Raw genomic sequence first — 12384 nt, forward strand, 5'->3', positions numbered from 1 at the left:
TGGAGTCCACCTGTGGACAATTCAATTGATTAGACATGATTTAGAAAGAAACACACCTTTGTATATAAGGTCACACTGTTGACAATGCATGTCAGCACAGAAACTCTACCATGAGGTCTAAGGAACTGTCCATAGAACTCCGAGATAGGCGAAGAGGCACAGATCTGGGTAAGGGTGTGAAACATTTTCTCGAGTGTTGAAAGTTTCCAAAACTACAGTGAGCTCCATCATAAGGAAATGGAAAGAATATGGAACTACTCGGACTCTTCCCACTTCTCAGCCTGATGACAGTTGCATGGGCTTAGGAAAGCATAGGATGCCCAGCTGCATAGGAAAGCATAGGCTTCATGGGAGAGAAGCCAGACGGAAGCCAATCTTGAGAAAAAGGTTCATGACGGCACAACTGGAGTTTGCAAAAAGGCACGTGAAAGACTCTTCAGGCATGAGGCAAAATAATCTGGGATCTAATGAGATGAAAATTGAACTCTTTGGCCTGAATGCAAAGCATTACATCTGGTGCAAACTGAGCACAGCTCATCAACCATCAAACACCATCCCAACTGTGAAGCATGATGGTAGCAGCATCATGCTATGGGGATGCTTTTCAGTGACAGGACGAGGAGACTTGTAAGGATAGAGGGAACAATGAATGGAGCCAAACACAGGCAAATCCTTGAGGAGAACCTGCTTCAGAGTGCAAAAGACCTTAGACTGTGGCGAAGATTTACATTCCAACAGGACAATGACCACAAGCATCCAGCCAAAGCAATACTGGAATGGCTTCACAACAAGAACATTAATGTCCTTGAGTGGCCCGATTTGAATCCGATTGAGAATCTGTGAATCTTATTGAGAATCTCTGGAAAACATGAAAAATGCTGGTCATTGAGACTCCCCATTCAACTTGACAGAGCTTAAGCAAATCTGCAAGGAAGAATGGGAGAAAATCCCCAAATCCAGATCTGCAAAGCTGATACAGACATGCCCAAGAAGATTCAAAGCTGTAATCGCCGCCAAAGGTGCTTGTGCTAAGTATTGATTATGGGGATTGAATACTTATTGTTTATTGACACAAGACATTTCAGCTTTTCATTTTTAAACAATTTGTAATAAATTCTAAAAATGTTTTCACTTTGTCATTTTGGAGCATTTTGTGTAGATCGATGACAAAAAATTGAAATTTAATTTATTTTAAATTCAGGCTCTAACACAACAAAATGTTACGAAAGTTGAGGGGTGTAAATATTTTGTGAAGCCACTGTACCTGGGATAATTCCAATTGTATTGGGCCATGGACTGACACCTGAAGCCTCAGGCCTGTGGCCTATTGCTGCTTCACAAAATGTTGGCACATGATTTTGATTGTGGGCGAGCTGTCCAACAAATGGGGTGAAGGCAGTGCATCGGCAATTGCATACATAGTCCAAAAACTAACTGGACTTTACATATACAAGCAGAGTACGCACCCGATGGGCGATCTTGTTCCAATCATGCAACACGTTCTTCTGACACATACCTGTATTTGGGCGGTGTTTAGGCAACTGATAGCTCTGTATCGGCCAGAAAAAACCCCAGGTTAAGCCGCTGTCACACCTTGACGATTTAGCCAGCGTATGCCGATTTATGAAAAATTTGTCTAAAACGCTGGCACACGTCGAATACGTTATGGGCACGTTTTGTAAACGTTAAGACCATGCTGAAAAACACTGCCATAAGTCGTAGTACGCTGGCTTTAAATGTTGTACTTTTGGGTTGTCCTCAAATTTTTGCATGCTTGAAATTTTATGACGTATGCCGGCGTATGACTCACACGTTCCGCTACGCTGGCCATAAGTTGTAGGCACATTATGCGATCGTTGACACACGTCGACACACGTTACTTGTAAGTTACTCATCAGTCAAAACACGTCGAGGTAATGTTTCGCGTACCCGAAACTTATTTCTAACCTATGAGTAACGTTTTGTATGCACGCTACACAATCGTTGTTCACACTTCGCAACACGTTACTTGAAAGTTCCTCATACGTCAAAACACGTCAAAATAATGTTTCGGGTACCCGTGACTTATTTATAACCTATGAGTAACGTGCTTGGGAATTATTTGTAAAGCATGTCTGACGCACAAATACGTATGTCGACGTATTCGACCTCTTCAGGCCGACAACAGAACTTAATGAACGCGTTTCTAACTTACAGATACCGTATCATGGCGTATTGGCAGCGATTAGGGGAATTGGTATATAAAAAGGGGCTTTGCAGGAGGAACCCGTCTGTTTTTAGACTTCGTGGTGAGTACATGTCCATGTCATTCTGAGAGATGGAGGATACGGCAACGCTGAGACGACAATACTTACCTGTCCTCGAACATCAACATGACCTCATCGAGTTGACACTGCACCAGTTGCATACCAATAGAGCCGGGTGAAGAAGACATGAATGGAGGAGAAGGAACTGGGTGAGACCATGGATCAGGAGGCGACGCCATTACGGCATATATGACCAGCTCATTGTGGAACTCCGGAACGAGGACCATGCATCCTTCATCAACTTCCTGCGAATGCCCCCAGCGATGTTCGACGAGCTGCGAGCCAGAGTGGGTCCAAGGATAACCAAGCATTATTATTAAATCATTTTAATAGTCCAGTGGAAGTGATTTAACTCATTCAATGGAAACTATTTCAATTGCCGAGCACCAGCGTCCAAAAACAATAGGCGAGTGACAGCCATTTATTAAAAGGGAAGTTGCAGCCTATGAATAGAAAACCTCACGGAATCGTCGACGATACGCTGCCACACTATGCATACGTTAGACTATCGTTGGGCATAGGTTGTGGACGCCTAAAACACGCTAATCAATCGTTGGTATAACCTATGTGTAAGTTATCGAAGCGTTCGGTGTTCATTACTAGTACATTATGCATTTGTCCAAGTCGTTTTGAATACTTTTAAAACTGAAACAAAAAAATAGTTCATCGTGGGAATGAGAAAAAAAAAATTAACCAAAAAGAACATCGAACAATGGTGCAAAGTAGTCTCCTTTTCGTGGACGCAACGAGGATCCATCATCACCCACACCCTCCCCATTACGCTCACATACTACTACTGACATGGACATACTACTACTACCAATACTACTACTACTACTACTACTACTGTCGGTTCGCTTGAGCTGTATATTGATATCATGTACTACCACTATCACTTGATATCTACTACTACTACTACCACTACCACTACTACTACTACGACTACTGACACGCTCACCTACCACTACTACTACTACTACTACTACTGACACGCTCACCTACTACTACTCCTGACGCGCTCACCTAATACTACTACTACTGATACTACTGACATTGACATCTACTCAACATGGAGTCTGGAACACTGACGGGTTCCTCTTGTGAAGCCCATTTGTATATACCAATTCCCCTAAACGCTGCCAATACGCCATTATACGGTAGATGTAAGTTAGAAATACGTTCAGTAAGTTCTGTGGTGTCCGGAAGACGTCAATCAAATTCGTCTACATACGACAATGTGCATTTGAGATACGTTACACATAGGTTCAAAGCACGCAACTCATAGGTTCAAAGCACGTTACTCATAGGTTAAAAATTAAGTTTCGCGTATGCTAAACATTACCTCTACGTGTTTCGACTTATGGGTAACTTACAAGTAACGTGTGTCCGACGTGTGTCAACGATCCCGGGGCGTGCAGAGAACTTATGCCAGCGCATGTGCAACTTGTGAGCTGTACGTCGTAAAATTTTCAGCATGCTTGAAATTTCACGACCAACTAGACGTACCACGGAATATGACAGCGTACTTCCTCGTTTTTCAGCGTGCTCCTAACGTATACACAACTTACCCATACCGTATTCGACGTGTGCCAGCGTTTTACACACATTTTTCATTGGTCGGCATACGCTGGCTAAATCGTCATGGTGTGACTGCGATGTTGACACTTCCAATTTTCAGGCGGTTATGATTTAAATCGGCGTGCGGCAGGTTTTTAACAGGCTACGCCATGAGTTTGGCGGCGATACGTGCAGCGCGCTATACCTAAGTTAAACTATCCTTGGGCAAAGGTTGTGAACGCCGACAACAGGCTAAGCATTCGTTGGTATAATTTATCTATGACACAACGAAACATTCTGTGCCCGTTACTAATATGTTATGCATACGAATGAATACGACCAAAACATTAAAAAAAAAACCTCAAAACTTCAGCGTACGCCAACGTTTTACATACATTTTTATACGTTGCCATTGCTGGCTAAAACGTCAAGGTGTGACAGCGCCTTTACATGCATGAAAAAGAAACATACCAACTATAATACTTCCTATAATTCAAAACACGTCGTGACACTGGAAACGTGTGGACAGGAATACTGAACTGTAAATGGTGGAGTCTTGTAATACCCTCCCCCACCAGGAGGTGGTGTGACACAATACACATTAACATAGAGAATTTGCGCCCACCCCAAGACCACCGGCAAAGATAAAAAAAAAACACCCCTATACATTAATTGAGTTCATACTGATCCTACGTCGCAAGGCTGGATGGAATCGGCCCAGAACTGTAGGAGGAGTAGCACGACAAACACAAACAAACACCGGTCCATGAAGTATAGTAATGATTAGATCATACAATTTAATCCAATTATCTTTAATAAATGCTCTGTTACAAAATTATTCTCTGACTGCCAGCCATAATTTCTCAGGCTTCCTTTTATGAGACTGTACTTATTTATATGAAGGCATCCATGAGGTGAATAACCTTTCTTTTTTAAAGGAATAACCCATGTTTTTTCTTCTGGACCTGAAATCAATGGGAGTTCAGGCATTCTTGCCTATTTTTCATAAAAGATACTGTGGGATATTTAACCTCCACTAACGACAAGTGCTGTGAGACTGATCCTTCGGTTTAACGTAGTTCCGAGGGACAGTGTGCACACACATTGATGCGGCCTTGCCCCGCGTTCAGACCACCAGGGTGACTTTCTATCTGGTTTGAGATTCAATCTCAGGCACCAAATCAAATGTCTACTATGAGTCACTCTGAGCCCTACCCAGTAACTCTATAAACTACAGGGACCGTATATATGGATTAGCATGGGACATGCTGGTAAAATGGAAGAGACCACTGTGCAAAAAACCATTAGCACACTGCTGACTGTACTTTATCAAAATATGTCGAGTTAAAAGCACACCGTAGCTTTTTATCACACAGGAGACAGTCCAAACACAAATACACATGCTACTAAAATGGGGCAGCAGTGCACTCCTTCCACCAAGGGTGCAGTGATAACAATGACAGCAGCAGGCTATCTCCTCATTGCCACACTGTACCTCACCTGGTCTCACCTGTAATTTTCCCCAGCATAAAAAAAATAGACAATAGATGTTTTTCTGACATTATTTATCGTTCAAATCCAAGCATAAAATCACAGTGTACACTCCATCCAATTAGAAAATTTAATGCCAGTTTTCTTTCCCTGTAGCTTATTGTCAGCAATGATGAAAACCTTTCAATTTGGGACAAAGCACTGAAAATGTAGTCCCAGCATGAGGGTGACTCATGCCCCTCATGGGGTATGAGGCGGACAGGGGAACAACGGCTGATGAAATACTAGACTGCCATGGATTCATGAAATGCCTAGACTTATTTAATTATTTCAAGGTTTTGTTTTTTTTCTCCTGTTATTATCGACTCTTGAATGAATCCCACTTATTTAATCTATACATCAGTATCTTCATCGGCTCTGTGATTGTCCATTATATATCCTATATAGTCATCTGATAGTGTCTGTAGATGTTTACTCCCTCTATGTAAACTATCCATTCATCCAGAATCAAGTTTGATACTCTCCATTCATTAAATTAGGTTGTATTGCAATTCCAGCATGACCAGTCTGTTTGCATTAGTTGGTGGATGAAAGTCAGGATGCCTGCAATAGCTTGCCTACTCTTCACGAAGGACACCCTGGGATTTTTAACACTCGCCTACTAATACTGGCAGATGGGACACACGTTTAACGACCATCCGAGCGACGGCACACACATGGATGCCTTGCCTGGCATGTGAAACACCAGGATGACAGTTTTACAGCTGGGTCTTGATTCAAACCCAGACTAGACAGCTTCGAGGCGAGTGTGTAAACGACTTGGCTATCCTTCTCGGCCATGTGTCGTAATCTTCTCATCCTTTATCGAATATGCATGCCATACCATATAACAATACAACATATCCTTGTCTTGCATTCCAACAGAATGTTTGCTGGACTTATTTGTACAGACCCCAAAACTTAGCTTGTCTTTGTGAATGTTTTGTTGAAAATATATTGTGCCTCCACAAAATTGGGAAATTTATCCCTTTGTTATTTAAAGGAGTAGTTTCCTGGCGAGGTGGAGAGTTAAAACCACATTCATTTTTGCGGTCACATCTGACTGTACTAGTTGGCACCATAAACGCACTAGAAGGGCATCTTGTTGCAATACACACTGAACTTTTGTTTATCATTTTCCCTCTATCCACTCAATGACTCAAAATGGTGTTGAATCGAACCCTTTACAAACAAATGTAATCACATTTTGATTGGTTTTGTTTTGATAAACTTGTTCTTTTTTGGTTCAAGGAAATAAAAGGATGCGAATGATATGTTTTTAATGCAATCACAAAATAAGAAATGCAGTAGTAAACAAGGTGTGGAAAATCACTACACGTTGATTAAGGTTTTGTGAAACTTCTTGTGCTGTGTGACACACCCCATCGACCTTTGGTTGACTAATTAGAAATATAATTCACAATGCTTACGCAGTCATACCCACACGACTCACTATTATTTTCATCCCTTGATGCACATAATTTCCTCCAATCCCCTCCTTGCAGCAATCAGCCTGCCCACTCTCCCCCTTATTGAGCGAATACAAACGTGTAAATAATGGAACAGAAGCACAGAGACATAGTTCCCTTGAGGAATTGCTTTCGAAAACACTGCCCACATTTCCTTCTGGCGATACTGGACTCCTCGCACACCACATAATGAATACAGTTTCTACATCTAGGAATTGCTTTTAGGAAGAAGGCTTCATCCAATAAAAATTTTAAGGTTTTAAATTTAAATCCAACTTCCGCATTTACCAGCATTGGTGACTGTGCTTATCTGAAGGTAAGTCTGGATGATAAGGTGAAACTTAATGATGCACACATTATCATATATCATGAACCTTGCTTCACATGGAGCGGAGGTGCTGCGGAAGCATTTTCTGTGGCTAGGGTTACAATCCCGGATAGGTCGCCACTCCGACTTAGGAAGTCAGGGCAGGAATTTGCAATTTGTTCAGGGTGCTGGCAATACCTGACCGACTCTACGCAAAAGACACCATGGGATCTGTAATATCTACTGTTGCCCCCGCTGCTTGCAGACAAGTCCTGCTGGTAGACAGCGCAATGCCCTTTCGCACACATCAGTGTGTGCACATAAATTTTGCATGCAGGAAAAGCAGTGCACTTCTCCCTGCATGTGAAACATCAAGGTGATGGTTTTTAGCTGGGTTGAGATGTGTAGCTGGGCGAAGCAGCTTAAATATGTGCACCTTGCAGCTATCCTGCAAGACCAATGCGTGGAATAAAACACACAAACAATTAAACGAAGACAAAATGTGCCGAGAGTGGCGAGTCTATGGCAACCACGGCTTCCTGCAACACTTATGGAATGACAACATAGAATGGAAATCAAAATATGACAAAAATTTGAGGATGCAGACTCTGGCATTATGGTTTGAGTGTTAGCTCTGAATCTGGGAGGTCATTGGTTTGATTTTGACCATGCTTGAGTCTTACTGAAGACTTGTGCTGCCTCCTTGCTTGACACTGCATTTAAAGGGTAGTGCATGGACAAACCCCAAGGGTTTGCATTCATGGGAGGGAGGAAATTCCTCATGCATTGCTCCTCTGAGTGTGAAGAGGAAAGCGATGTCATAAAATATGTTGTCGCTGGTATCCAGAGTGCTCTGAGAAGCTCAGTGATGGTCCTCATCTGAAGTTGAGGCTGGTGTTGTCTCGTGTATTTGTATCCGTGTGTATGTACAATTTGTGTATTCAGCTCCAAACATGAAGACCCTGTAAACAAACAAATAAACAACAAAAATTGGACCACTGGACCTGCAGCTTATCTGAGCCCTGGCCTAACGTTGTAACCCAAATTTGGTAGAATTCTGATTGGTGGGTCTGATGCGGAACATTTTTAAAGGAATTAATGCAATTTTCCCAAAAGTTGACCAAGTCCGCCATTTTGACACACTTCCAGTCATGTGATCTGCGTTACTTCCACAATATAATTAACATCCCAACCCTACCATAATGTGGCAACCCAAATTTGTTCGCATTCTGACAGGTGGTTCGAGAGAAGATTTTGGAAGGAATTTGCGTGACTGCCATTTTGACACACTTCTGGTAATGTGATCAGCATGACCTCTGCAATTTTACATCAGGACCCTATCCTAATGTTGTAACCCAAATTTGGTAGTATTCTGACTGGTGGGTCTGGAGATGAAGATTTTTGAAGAAATTTACTAAGTCGGCCATTTTGGCCTAGTTAAAGTCAGTTGACCGGAACGAGCTTTGCAACTCCTTTTACCAGTCAAGATACGAACGCCGCTGCAAAATTTCAGTCAGCTCGGCCTAGCAGTTTGGCACAAGGAGTCAAAAAAGGAGACAGGTGGGACGAACGGATAGTGCACGATGACAATACCTTCTCTGGAATGTAAATTCCAGATAAGCTAAAAATCAATTACCTTCACAGGAAAACGACAATAGAGGATAAGTGAGTCCACAGTTGCAAGAGAAAACCATTCATGGTGGGAATGATTGAGAAAAAATTCCCAAGCTTTCATCCAGTCTTCCCACCACCTGTGCTATCAATCCTCCATTCTGGTGCAGCTTCTTAGGTAGAACCTATTCATCTGATAATCCACTCTTGTCTTCCCTCTCCATGCCTCAGCGGTCTGCCCATCTCCAAATTTTAGTCTCCTCTCTTTTCTTCACTTTGAAAAACTTTCAAATTCGATCATGTCATGTTCTTCCCTGCATTCTTTCAAGGTGTTCACTCAAACCCACCTTTCGTCAAATGCTGCATCGACATGTGGTGTATTTTGTTTTTCATTATAACTGCACATTATGATCTCGATGTGTTTGTCAGTTATTTTCAATGTTGCACTTCCTTTAACCCATTGTTGTTAGCTTTACCATAAGGCCTGCTTTACATCTTAAAAATATGGAATTACATGTTGACCACAGCACTGATCCCTTGGAGAAATATTAGGGAGAGAAATTGCTCGAGATAGTGCAACATAACTGGAGGAGGAATGGGTGGGCATGGAAACCTCTCCATGAATGTTAATTCAGCACAGAAATCCTTTCACTGTGCATTTGCAAGCTGACCTTTATACAAATTGTAAAAGTGTGAGATGATGACAGGCGATAATGATCTTGAGGTTTGCGGAAAAAGTGGTAGGCAGCTGAAAATGGATTAAATTACTGTGACATTTCTGGAGTTTTTTCAGATACAAAATATAGCTTCATGGAAGAGCGAGGTGACAGAAGGTAGAACTAGAAGGCAACACTGACATTGAAGCAGTGGCACAACAAATAGGTGAAACAAGCTTGGGAATGGACGAATAAGGGAAGGGAGAGACGAGAGGGAAGGAAGCTTCATTCGCTGTGACTAATAGGGGTGACTTTGCTAAGTGGGTTGGGGGTGGGAAGGTTAATGGGGGTGTGACAGATTATAGGTAGGAATGGAGGAAGACTTGAGGTGGTGGTGTGATTAAAAAACAATCTTCTGTGCAAGCACAACACCTATCGTATATTTAAATCATCCTGACTCTGAGAGGAAGACCCCTTGGTAGCATAGTTGTCCAAGAATGCTGGACTAAACAACCACGTCAAACATGTTGAAGAGAAGAGATTGAACCGCATATGCTTGCTGACTTGCATTGACTCTTCACTGCGAGTTCCATGATAAACTTTAATCAAACCGTACTTGATAGCAAATTCTAAACAATATTATCAATGTCAAACTAATAGCATTTCAGTTTGCAAAGGCATTTGCCTGATTTATTGAGTTCAGCATTGTTACAACTTGACTTAACTGAGCTTAGCTAGCGATGATGTGTTTTACTCAGTTTACCTGTTATTCCTCACAGAGACCAATAAGCATGTTTCATAAATATCTTGATGCATAATCACATGTGTAATTCCATAAATTATTTGGTTTAAAACATTGTACAAACTGTAAAATATAATTTTGACGATGTTCCGTAGCTTCACGAACATCGTTGAGGTACCATAGTGGTGTCTACATGGGCAAATTGACCCAGTGTTGCCTATCTCTCCAGGTTTCTAAGCAAGAATCGAAATCAAACTCAAAACAGTGAGAACGAGAAGGGCACTCGGCAGAGTGCATACCCCCGTCATGCAATGCCTGATCCCCGAGAACATATCTGGCCCAATACATTATTTAGATATCATGCCATATATCGTTTTTGAGCCCTATCTCTCAATGTTGAAGAATCACTTTAAAAATTATAGTAGTCGGATCCGGATCTTCACCAAAATCGAATCAATTCTTCCTTTTCACACAAACCCAGTGTATCCATAAAGTTTCATCCAAATCGGTCAACAACTTTTTGAGATATTGTGCTATATATCCTTTTTGGTCCTATCACTCAATGGTGAAGAATCACTTCAAAAATTCTAGTGGTCGGATCCGGATCCAGAACTTCACAAAAATCTAATCAGTTCGTCCTTGTCACACACCTAACCTGTCCGCAAAAAATTCCGTCCGAATCCGTCCGAAACTTTTTGAGATATTCTGTACACAGACAAACAGAAAGGGATGAAAACATAACCTCCTTCACCTTCGGTGGTAACAATACAACAATGCTTTCTCAAAACCACCACCATGACACTGAAATATAATTTTGGTATCAAAAATTTTTTTTTCAATTCATTTTGGTAGAAATGATCCCTATAGGTATGCAGTGAACAGTGAGAACCAATGCAAATAGAGTACATGCTTAAGGTACATTGGATAGTAAGCCAGCAATGATAATTAGTTGACAGTAAGGAAATGTGAGCTACAATCTCACAAATTTTACTGGAAAAAAATAACGTGGTTTTGTTTTCACATCAACTACCATACTTGCTTCTCAATGAAATTTGTTTTTTCTCATTAAAATGCAATTTATTTCATTGATAATCCTGAATTTTGTTATGCAATGTCCTGACCTGTGTGCCGGAATGTCTATAGTACTTCCAGATCACGTCGCCTTAGATGAATGGCAGTAACTGGTTATGAGTAGTTCGGGATAATATTGATACTGAACTGAAAATAAAATGGGATAATGTTGATAGCATGATGATCAGTATTGTCCTTTGTCCTGTTTTGTATGCTTAATGCCCTGATGAAGATGTAAAACGAAATAAAATGCAAGTTACCATTATTATTATTATTATTATTATTATTATTATTATTATTGATGGTATTTTGTATATCAAGCAAAAAAGGAAACCTCCATTGCCCATGATAATCTATATAGTAAAGTAGCTGGATTTCTCTGTCCATCCGTCCCTCTGTCTGCCACGCTCTTTTTGTTGGGATGTCATAAAGGAGTTACGTATGGCGCGATGTGCACGTCACCCCAGGGTCCCGCACTCAACCCATCCTATTGCTTCGCTCACGGCAGTTGAACACCACAACCCATATATCTGACTCTATCTGACGTCTGTAGGTGATGGGATGAATGCCAGTCGCTAGGCATCGGGATTATGGATTTAGTAAGATGAAGTTGTAGTAAAAGACGGCGTTTTCACCTGGGACATCATTACGGCATTGTGTCTGGCGCTAGGCTCGGACTTTATGGCTGTGTATATTCATGACTCATTGAGAATTGTATTTTTCAACTTGAAAAAAATTATGATTTCGCATCTGATTGCTGGGGACATAAATCCAATTCATAATATTGTTTTTTGACGAATAAGTGTGTATATTACTGAAATGAACGCTGAGTTGTTTGGTGTGAACAAAATATTTATGGAATAAAAATAATGCAAATAATTACTGTTAATAAACTGGATTACTGTACTCTAACATATACAAGTTATGATGTTCAACTACCGTCAGCGAAGCGATGGGTTCAATGCTCATAGAATCCAAAGGAGCCCTTCCAGATGTAGTGGGAGAACTAATATTGAATATTCAGAATATGGCCATATGATAATGAATATTTAGAATAATGATACAGATGTTCAGTGCAAACTTCTGATCTGTCTCTCTCTTTCTTTCTTTCTTTCACTCTCTTTCCATATATTTT

At 41.1% G+C, this 12384-nt stretch overlaps 1 protein-coding gene across 3 annotated transcripts in view; it reads left to right on the top strand.

Annotated features, from left to right (window-relative positions):
* Positions 1-12384, top strand: part of LOC147030173 (transmembrane protein 163a-like) — a 324697-nt gene that overhangs the window by 154250 nt on the left and 158063 nt on the right. The window lies entirely within an intron of this gene.

This window comes from Eptatretus burgeri, chromosome 3 (genome assembly GCF_056783735.1).
Source record: "Eptatretus burgeri isolate ZD-2024b chromosome 3, Ebu_testis_v1, whole genome shotgun sequence".
NCBI classification, from domain to species: Eukaryota; Metazoa; Chordata; class Myxini; order Myxiniformes; family Myxinidae; genus Eptatretus; species Eptatretus burgeri.